The sequence below is a fragment of the Balaenoptera acutorostrata genome, chromosome 11, assembly GCF_949987535.1.
Source record: "Balaenoptera acutorostrata chromosome 11, mBalAcu1.1, whole genome shotgun sequence".
Lineage (NCBI taxonomy): Eukaryota > Metazoa > Chordata > Mammalia > Artiodactyla > Balaenopteridae > Balaenoptera > Balaenoptera acutorostrata.
Genome location: NC_080074.1, coordinates 46,489,348 through 46,500,371, shown reverse-complemented (window position 1 = coordinate 46,500,371; position 11,024 = coordinate 46,489,348). Strand labels below are relative to the sequence as shown.

The following is an 11,024-nucleotide window of genomic DNA, read 5'->3' as shown; positions in this document are numbered from 1 at the left end:
GGAATACAAAAAAATAAAGAAATACAGTTAATATAGGACTCTGGAATGAGGAGAAGGGTCTAAGTAGTGAGAAATTTAAGAGCTTAGCCCCAGTATTCTCTTTGCTATAACTCTAGCGTTCCAGGGAAGCTCCCACCTCAGGGCCTTTGCATTTGCTGTTCTCTTTACTTAAAGCATTCTTTCCAAACTTATCTCCATGGCTTCTTCCCTTATTTCTTTCATACCTTTACCTAAGTAACACTGTTACAGTAAATCCTCTACCACTCTACTTGAAATTGCACCCTTCCCAAAGGTCCCTCTACCTTCCCTGCTTTATTTTGCTTGATAATATCACTCTGTGACATATATTTTACTTGTTAATTTTATCTTCTCCCATAACTAGAGTGCAAGCCCTATAAAAGCAAGGGTTTTTTAAAATATTTTGTTCACTACTGTATCTCTACGATCTTGACTAGTACCTGCACATGGTAGGTATTTAATAAATATTAGTTAAATGAATGAATAAATGAATGAACAACGATGTTCAACATTAAACGTAAAGCTGTTTTATGTTCCCTGAGACCTCCAGTAGCACTCTGTTGTCCACACAACCTTGGGTAGTGGTGCTTTGAACAAGGACCCAGAAGTAGAGTCCAACTTGGGATGAAGTGGTACAGAGAGAAAGAGGTATAGTTCCAGGAGGAGGAACCACTGATAGGCATCAAGAATTAAGCAAAAGAAGGAATTCAGAGTAAATCTGAAGAGTGAGAGGTATCCAGGAGAATTGCAAGCAACTATACCCCAATTCTCAGGGGGCAAAGAGGGATTTGGATTTCTCAAAGCATGTGGCATGAGCAATCAAATCATGTTTTCTGAATATTAAAAAAAAAAAGTGACTCTGAGAACTACAGGGCTGGGGTACACATGGGTTTCAATGACAATGCAAGACAGTCTTTGGTAAAAGAAACATTTAAAGAAAAAATATTTAAAAATAAGAAGGAAATCTGACTTTCTAAGATAAGTATAATTCACAGAAGAAAGGAAGCACATTGCGTTTTGTTGAAGAGTAAGGAGACAAGGCGATTACTAGCATCATTCTCTGTACTTCCTTGACGATGTTCTCAGTGCATTTCACTGATACATAAGAAACACAAAAGGTCAGCATAAAATTTCAGTTTGTGAGTCAACAGTGCAGGGACATATGCAATAACGCAGCAGCCTTTAGATAAAGGAGAACACTGCTATTGTTTCTAACTGCCATGGCAAAGTTATTCCCTTTTACACATTTTCAAGATTCCACTTTGCAGGTATTTTTCCCCCTGTCAGTGCAGTACTTGCTTTGTTTTGTCACCTAATTTTTCAATCACCTACTTCTAGCTGATAATGAAAGAAATGAATAATATCCTGAGTGTATGCTCAATTCCGTGCTTGTATTTCCAGTGGTAGGAACTACTTGTACATAGCAATAGCAGATCATTTCTCTAAACTGAGGATAATTTAAGTAATTTTTATTTGTGATGTGACAAGTGTACTGTATACCTGTGGAACAAGGAAACACTAAATTTTATTGTAAAGCTTGCTGATGAGATACAGTATACTTCAAACACATTTTAGTGTAAGTAAATAAAAGAAATAATTTTTTCTGTAAGTGATACAAAGAAAATATTTAAGCGTTGAGTAAAGCCTTGTGATTTTTATGTTCACAGCTTTGTCAAAAAGATGTTATCTTCCCAGCAGCGTCGTGTTATCAAAGATGCAAACCTTAAATCAACAGCTGTTACACCCCCGGCAAGTTATGAATTTTTCCTGATTTGTAGCAATCGTTCTTTTTACTTCTCTTCTCAGTCAAGCAAGGAAATTAAGGTTGTTTTCATGTAGAAGATACACACATTGTGGCTTAGTATCGCATATAATCCACATCTCTTACCTTTTAAGTTAAATTGCTATTAAGTTGAATGTGGTCTGAGGGCTCTTTTTGATTAATACCAGAAATATTGTTAGTAAATAGAAGGTAGAGACAACATTATTTACATAAAAGTAAAGAGAAGATAACACAGACATAATAACAGGCATCATTTTATGATTTTCATGATTTGTATGATACTGATACATCAAAACAAAATGAAAATAAAAGCGAAAAAGATTTATGGTAGTAGAGGAGAGAAACTGCTGCGGTTTTAAGTGCTCATTTATTTATTTATTTGGCTGCGTCAGGTCTTAGTTGCACATGGGATCTTCCTTGAGGCACGTGGGATCTTTCGTTGGGGCGCGTGGTTTGTTCGTTGTGGTGCGCGGGCTTCTGTCTAGTTGTGGCGTGTGGGTTTTCTCTTCTCTAGTTGTGGCGCATGGGCTCCAGGGCGTGTGGGCTCTGTAGTTTGCAGCACACAGGCTCTAGTTGAGGCATGCGAGCTCAGTAGTTGTGGCGCGCAGGCTTAGTTGCCCCGCGGCATGTGGGATCTTTGTTCCCCGACCAGGGATTGAACCTGCGTCCCCTGCATTGGAAGGTGGATTCTTTATCACTGGACCACGAGGGAAGTCCCTTAAGTGCTCTTTTGAAAAACATCCTCTGCCTTAAAAACATCAGAGAAGGTAATCTTTTGGTGAGTTTAGATAAACAATACTTTGAAGTTACTATCCACTTCTTCACAAGCTAAAAGTGACCTGGTTGTTCTTAAAATTGTTTGCCCAAATGAAGAATAACTAACATTTGTTAAGTGTTTATAAGCATTATTTATTGCACTAAAATGCTTTCTGTAGAGCAGCTGCTATAATACTGACTACTCTGCTGCGCTAAGTGCTGTTAACAGTCCCTGTTTACTGGTGAGGGAATTGAGACCCAGTGATCAGCACAGTGTCCAAGGTCCCAAATGGTGGAACAAGAATTCAAATCCAGGCCATTAAACTCATCAGAAGGAAGCCTCAACCGATGGAATTCTTTAAACATTTTGTAACATGGACTCCTGATTACAGGGAAGAATGTCTCCGGGGAATTCAAGCATCCGTTGGCAGCAGCCTCTTGTTCTTGTTGGGGGTAATTTGCTGAAGTATCTATGGGTTACTGAGGTTTATTTTATCTCATATACACTATTGCAGTGGCTACTATGTGCCAGGCACTATTCCAAGCACTTTATAAATATTAACTGTATGAGTTAGGTCCTACTACTACTACTACTATTATTAGGTACTATTATGAGATAGGTACTATTATCTCATTTTATAAATGAGGAAATGGAGGCATGGTTTAAATAACTTGCACAAGGAAACGTAGGTAATAAATGATACAGATTTGACATGAAGTGTTTGGTCTTATAGTCTGCACTCTTGACCACACTACACTAAGGCTGCCTGACTGTATCATCAGCTATTGCTTTAACAAACCACCCTGAAACTCCATGGTTTACAATAAGCGTATACTTTTCTTGCTCACAGATCATCAGGTTAACCATGGTTTGGCTGGATGGCTCTGTTCTGGGTCAGATGACCTTTGATCCAGGAGTGGGTTGGGTTCAGCTCTGCTGCATATGTGTTTTTTGAGGGGCTTATGCTCAAGGGGAGCATCTACCCAGGGCACGCTTTTCTCAGGCAAATCAGCAGAGTGCTGCAGCCAAGCCCAAACTGCACAAGCATATTGAAGGCCTATTCGCATCACATCTACTAACATACCATTGGCCAAAGCAAGTTGGGTCCATGCACAACCTCAGGAATTCAGGAAGTACATTCTTCCCACCTTGGGAGGGAGAGGGTCGTGAACGTTTCCTGCATAGCAATCCCAGTGATCACTCTCTACCCTGGTCACCACTCAACCAGATTTTGGAGTGGGAGTGTTTATTAGTTAAGGTTACTCTAGTGACTAAGTTAGATACGTCCCCAAATCTCAATTGTCTAACATAATAATAGTTTATTTTTCACATGCGTGGCATTTGGACAGCATTCCACATGTTCACTTATGAACTCAGCTAGGTCCTAAGGTATCCTGTCGCTACCTTCCTCTGTGTTCTGAGACCTCTTCATTCAGCCAGCAGATGCAGAAGAGCTGGCATGAAAGCTCATTATGGATGAAATCTGGAAGCCACATTCATTACCTCTCCACATTTTATTGGCTGGAACTCAGTCACATGGTCACTCCTACCTCCATGAAATAGAGTCGTGAGCTCAGAAAAAAGGATACATGGATTTGGTGAGAACATCTAGCCGGTCATTGTCATAGATGGCAAAGTACTGTTGAAAATGCAAAGGCATCCAAGTGACTTTACAACAAAACATGAGTATTTGAACTTGTGCTTCATGTTACCATAATATAGCCTAAATCAGGAAAGCTTAGATGTATTTAATCTATCTCTAAAATCAGGATAAAACGTTAGTATGAAAATCATAGCTTTTTTATAATGGAATCGATAAAATATTGGCTTTTGGGGGGGAATGAGGTGGGAAGAATGGTCATGTAAAAGGAGGAAGCCATCTCTACCGATTCCTACCTAAATTTGACCTGTAAAAATGAGCTTGGAGTCTGAAAGCTAGAGTTTGCATCAGAATGAAGCAGTCAATATATGCAAATGGGAAGTTTTGAAATCCCAAAGCAGAGTATGAGTCATTGGATGAAAATATTTTGTGACGGCATGATTTTTCTGGAGCCATTCAGAACAGACATTTCTCTTTGGCTTTATGAAAGTGTACTGATATTTTGCAGGGTTTGAGATAAGTCATACCTTCCCAAATTAATCTTCACTGTTTCTGAGGACCGTGGCTAGTTAAAACTCTACATCGTTACTTAACCTCATGGTTTTTCTTTTCTTTCCCTCTTTGTGTATTTTTAAAAATAAAATTACTCATATAAGACAGGTGGAAGATGAAAGATTAAATCTATTCTTCCATAGTGCCAAATCGAACTCAATTTTGAGGCAGAGCTGTAGCTATACTATGAAAACAAGTATTCAATTAAAGACGTTATTCATTGTATGACTCACCAATTACTAATACAATTATTATAACTCTTGTTGCCATGAGAAGTTCAATTACATTACAGCAAAATTACTATAGAATACAAAATTGATATTACTTACCTTTTCATCTTGACGAATTCAGAGCACCTAAATCACATCTTGTAGCTGTCAGTTTTCAGTCATTATTTATGTCAGATGTATTATTGACTGAAGAAAGCCAGATTTTCCTTCTTCCCTTTAAAACACTTAGAATAGCTGCTTTTGTATCTTGCATTTTTGACAAGTACTTTTTGTGTCAAAAACATATTATGTCACAGCATAAATCACTGCTTCGGTCCCTGTATGCATGATTTTCTAAAAGGAGATAAAATCTGTTAGATTTCTTTAAAGTGAAAAACCCATAAAACAAAAACAAAATGAAAAAAAAAAAGTCTTCCACATGTCATCCACAACATTTTAGTTCAATTTATAGCATTTGCTTTGCACAAGTTATACAGCAAATTTAATTGGGAATGAGGATGAGGCATTTTTGTGTCAATAACATGATAATACTAACAGCAACTCTAATTACGGGAATTCAGGCTTTCATTGATTTTGTTGTTCTCCTGGGAAATTCTGTATCTTGTACCTTAACAAAAGGAATCTTGCAATGTTGTCAAAACTTAGGTAGTTTTTTTTGCATCGTTCGTTTATTTGGTTTAGGTGGTCCTGAGAAAAGTTTCCTTATGTTCTGTCTCCCTCCTCTTTTAAGTGAAATTGTTGGTTCATGGGAAATAACTGTTCTCTAGAGTTGAAGCAGCTGGTGCCTCAATATCCATATTTTGAAGCTGAAATAGCACAGTAAGATCATTGTGGATAGAAAAGAAGGAAATAAATCAGCTCGTGAGATATTATCATTCACTTTACATCGTGAAAAACAAATACAGCTGTCATATTCTAACATTCACCATAGATAAATTGAAAATGTATATCATTATTTAACACAGTGAAAAAAGAGAGACTATCTCTGACTATGCGATGTGCAGTATTTTGATAATGTGTCTTATTAAAGCAGAGTAAATTGGCTACTGGATGGTAAAATTGCAGAGTTTATCAAAGTGCTGAATCAGAGACTCAATGTATAGAAAGCAATCTTACACATTTATGAGTGAAGAACGTGTTGGTGTTTATTAATCTCCGGAATAGGTTAGAGCAGAATGTGGCATTTTAAAAATATAAAAAGCTATCGAATTAGACTTTTATTTTTTGTCTTCTGAGTGTCTCTCATTTCCTTTGGGAAAAGGACTCGATTTCTTTTGAGGAAGTGCTTCTCCCATTTATATGGGAAGAGTTGTTGTCATTTTGGGGCAGGAACCTGCGTTTTTGACGTTAGTGACTGCTCCGGGGGGTGGGGAGCCATCACAGTATTTCATCCTCTTTCCACAGTGGATGTGATTCAAGCTGGGGACAATAGGAATCAGTTCATCTCTGGGATTTTTCTTCCAACTACAGCTGGGAGCTGGGAGCAAAAGTACTTCCATAGTCAGTCTGCAATAGGAGGGAATAAGGCCAACGTGCAGGAAGAGCAGAGAAGAGAGAAGAAAGAATCTTGTTTGTATTTGAATTCTTGTGTCCAGGCTCTAAAATCCCAGAAGTTGCTGTGCTAAGGTTTGGTCCTTCATTTCTGTGAGACTTTGCAGTATCTTTGCAATAAACACTCTGCCTCTTTTTTCCCCTTACTTCTGGAAGTTCAGCTTAAACTTCTATCACTTTCAACCAAAGGAATAAAGGAATCCTGACATTATATATATATATTCAATATATACATAAGGAATGTTTTATAGAATATTTATTTTTCCTCAAGGTCCCCAAATATAAACTTTTATTTTATTTCATTTTGATATCTAGTGAGAAAACAAGTTTCTAGGCACTCATTTGTGCATTCATTTATCAATCAACATTTATTGAGATCTCCTCTATGCTAGGCACTGTTCTAGGTGCTGGGGATATGATATTGAAAATGAAACAGGCAAGATGTCTGCCTTCATGGAGCTTATGTAAGTAATGACAGCATACAGACAGTAAACATAATCAATAAGAAGGTAATATAGTATATCAGAAGGTGAAAAGAGCCATAGGGAAAAAACACAAAACAAGGAAAGAATTTAAATGTGCTGGGGTAGGGCTACAATCTTAAGTCAGGTGTGAGAGAGTCCTCAATGAGAAGTTGAGACCGAGCAGACTTGAAAGAGATGGGGCTCTGAGCCATGAGTAGGGCGACCATATTCATCCAAATGGGGACACTTTTAAGATTGTGTGTGTTAACGCTGGAATATCAGGCACAAATGGGGACTCTCTCAGGCAAACCAGTATACATGGTCATCCTAGCTGTGGGGGGATCTGGAAGTAGAGAATTCCAGGTAGAAGAAAGGGCAAGTACAAAGGCCCTGAGGCCAGAGAGTGCATGGCTCTTTCAAGGTCCAGCAAGGAGGCCACTGTGGCTAGAGCCAGGTGAGCAAGGGAGAGAGCAGGAGGAGGAGAAGAAAGGGAAGCATTTCATGAGGGGTCCTGAAGGCCATGGTAAGGACCTCGGTATTTACTCTGAGAGAAATGGAGAGTCATTTTATCATAGGAGTTCCATGACCTGACTTGCGTATTAAAAGGATAGTAGAGTGTAGGTGGTCAAGAATAGAAGTAGGGATTTCACTCAGCTGCTTTTGTAATAACCCAGATGAGGGGAGATGGTGAGTGGGACTGGGTGTGGTCATAGTAGCAGCAATGTGAGAAAGTGGTCAGATCTTTGGTTTATTTTAAAGGTAAAACCAACAGTATTTTCTGATGGATTTGAAGGTGGAGTGTGAGAAAGAGAGAGAAGTCAGGGATGATTCCAGAAGGGTTGGCCCAAGTAACAGAAGGTTGCAGTTGCTATTTCCTGAGATGGGAAAGACAGTAGAAGGACCAGGTTTTAGAGGAAAAGATGAATTAACCATTGGACATGGTAAGTTTTAGAAGTCTATTAAATAGCCAAAGTAGTTTCCCAAAATAAAACCAGGCTGCTGTCATCAGAAAGAAAGAAGTGTTGAACAGGTCAAATCTGAGGACATAACAGCCATCACTTCTAGTAGTAACTGTCTAGTAAAGGAAATGAGGTTTGTCTGTCATGGCTTATTTTTAGTGAGCCTAAGTTGGGATCCTAGTAGTGTTTCTTTTCTGAATTCTCCAAATCTGTTCTTCCAATTATTAGGTGTAGAATCTTGCTATAGTTTTCAGAAGATGACATTTCTTTCTTGAAGACTGGAACTACTTTTGCATATGTTCTCTTCTATAAAATTTCTTGCAGTGCTCTGGGATGTATTTCATTGTAACTCATAAAATCTATGTGTTCTTCTAGGACCTCCTCACCTGGAGATTCCATTTTCTTAAAGTTCCTTTTACCATCTTTTCCATTTTAAAATCACTTACTTGTTCTGTTTTATTTTAAAAGCAATACGTGTACATTATGGAATATTCATGGAATACATATGCACAGCAAAAAAAAAAAATGAAAATCTTACACCTAGAAATAACAACTGTTAACATTTTAGTGTATGTCCTTCCCATATTATTTCTATGCACATACATATATATCCTTCCCATATTATTTCTATGCACATACATATATATCCTTCCCATATTATTTCTATGCACATATATATGTCTGCTTATCTATTTATCATCTATCTAAAATTGAATTATGTTGAAAACATTCTGTTCTTGTAACTCACCATTTTCACTAATATAAAGTCATCTTCTTGACAGATAAAATGGAGGCATAATAACAATTAGATAGTTCCATGTTCTCTCTGTCATCTGTTAACCTTATACCATCTGCCCTTAGCAGAGGGCTTATTGCTTCCTTGTTTTTGCTCCAAACAATTTTAAAAAATCAAATTTATTTTTATATTATTTTTCACACATCTCAATTCAATCTAGAATTTATCCATTGCGACAATTTCTAACAGATCTAAGCCACTCTCTTACATTTATTTGTCTTTTATTATATGCTGATAGTTATATACATCTTCTTTGGTGAAGTGTCTGTTCAAGTCCTTTGCCCATTTCTTAATTGGGTTATTTTACTGCTGAGTTATGACATTTCTTTATTTGTTCTGGACACAGGTCCTTTGTCAGATATACAATTTAAAAATATTTTCTCTGAGTCTGTAGCTTGTCTTTTCATTATTTTAACAGTATCTTTTATAGAGCAATTAAAAATTTAATGAAGTCCAATTCATCAGTTTTTTATGGATTTATAACTGTGTGTCATATCTAAGACCTCTTTGCCTAATTTCAGATCATGAAGAATTTCTCTTATGTTTTCTTCTAAAAGTTATATAGCTCTGTATTTTATTTTTATATCTTTGATCCCTTTTGAATTAAATTTTGTAATAAGTGTGATATTTAGATCAAAGTTCTTTTTTTAATGGATGTCTAATTGTTCCATTTTATGAAAAGTCTATCCCTTCTGCACTGAATTGGCTTTCCACCTTTGTAAAAAGATCAGTTGGCCATATTTGTATGGTTCTGTTTCTGTTCTCTCTATTCTGTTCCATTGACCTATGTGTCTTTTCCTTTGCCAGTATCACACTATCTTGATTACTGTATTTTATAGTAAGTCTTAAAATTGAACAGCATGCTTTCTCATACTTTATTCTTCTTTTTCAAAATTGTTTTGGCTATTCTAGTTCCTTCACCTTTCCATATGAATTTTAGAATTAGATTGTCTATAGCCAAGTAAACATTCTTCTGGGATTTTGACTGGAATGCTTGCTTTGAATCTGTAGATTGATTTGGGGAGAATTGACATCTTTACTAGGCTGTGTCTTCCAATCCAAAAACTTTAAATGTTTTGTCATTAATTTAGGTTTTCTTTGATTTCTTTAATTAGTGTTTTATAGTTTTCAGAATACAGATTCAGTACATATTTTGTTAACTTTATACCTAATTATTTCTTTTTTGAGATATTTTAAATGGTATTACTTAAAAAATTTTGATTCTAATTGATTATTGCTATTACATAGAAATATATGTATTATTAACCTTGTATCCTGTGACTTTGCTAAACACTTATTAGTTCTAAGAGTTGGGGTTTTTTGCCTTTTTTCTGTAGATTCCTTTGGATTTTTCTACGTAAGCAGTTGTGTTATCTGTGAATAGGGCCAGTCTTATGCCTTTCTTTCCCATCTGTAAGCCTTTTGACTCTTTATTTTTTGCCTGATTGATCTGGCTAGAAGTGATGAAAGTGGATATATTTGCCTTATTATTACCAAACTTACGGAGAAACCATTTAATTTTTTCACCGTGTAATTATGATATCAGTGATAGGGTTTTTGTAGATATTCTTTACCAGGTTGAGGGAATTCCTATCTATTCTTAGTTTACTATGGGTCTTTATAATGGATGTTGAATTTTTTCAAATGTTTTTTTCTGCATAAATTGATGTAATCTTATGGTTTTACACTGTTAATATGATGGATTACATGGGTTGATTCTTGAGTATTGAACTAGCCTTACATTTCTGAGATAAATTCCACTTGACTGTGTTTTATTATTTGCTTTATATATTGTTGCAATTGATTTGCTGATATTTTGTTGAGTATTTTTGCATCTATTTTTATGAGGAATATTGCTCTATAGTTTTCTTTTCTTGTATTGTCTTTTCTAGTTTTTGTATCAGGGTAATGCTGATTTCATAAAATGAGTTGGGGAGTGCTCCCTCTTCTCCTATTTCCTAGAAGAGTTTGCATAGAATTGGTGGTGTTATTTCTTCTTTAAATATTTGTTATAATTCACTGATGAAACCATATGGGCCTGGAGATATTTTTCTCACAAGGTGTTTCACTGTGAATTCAATTTCTTAAATAGTCATAGGACTACTTAAGTTGTTATTATGCATAAAAAAGTTCATAGTATTTCCTCATACTTTCAATTGTCTGGAGTGTTATCTGCTTTATCATTCCTACTATTACCAAAATATTTCTGATTCATTCATTCCATATTTCATTTCTGATACTTTGTGTCTTTATTTTGGTCGGTCTTTATAGAGGTTTATGTATTTTATTGATCATTTCAAACAACCAGTTTTTG

General features: G+C 36.2%; 1 long non-coding RNA gene across 1 annotated transcript in view; it reads right to left on the bottom strand.

The window, feature by feature from the left end:
- Positions 1-2,145: 2,145 nt before the first annotated feature.
- The window catches only part of LOC130709275 (uncharacterized), a 41,724-nt gene continuing 32,845 nt past the window's right edge, over positions 2,146-11,024 (bottom strand). Inside the window, exons 2-3 of the long non-coding RNA XR_009009798.1 lie at positions 5,040-5,273; positions 2,146-2,549 (exon numbers count right to left, since the gene is read on the bottom strand). This is a non-coding gene — a long non-coding RNA (uncharacterized LOC130709275). The remainder of the gene's footprint in view (positions 2,550-5,039; positions 5,274-11,024) is intronic.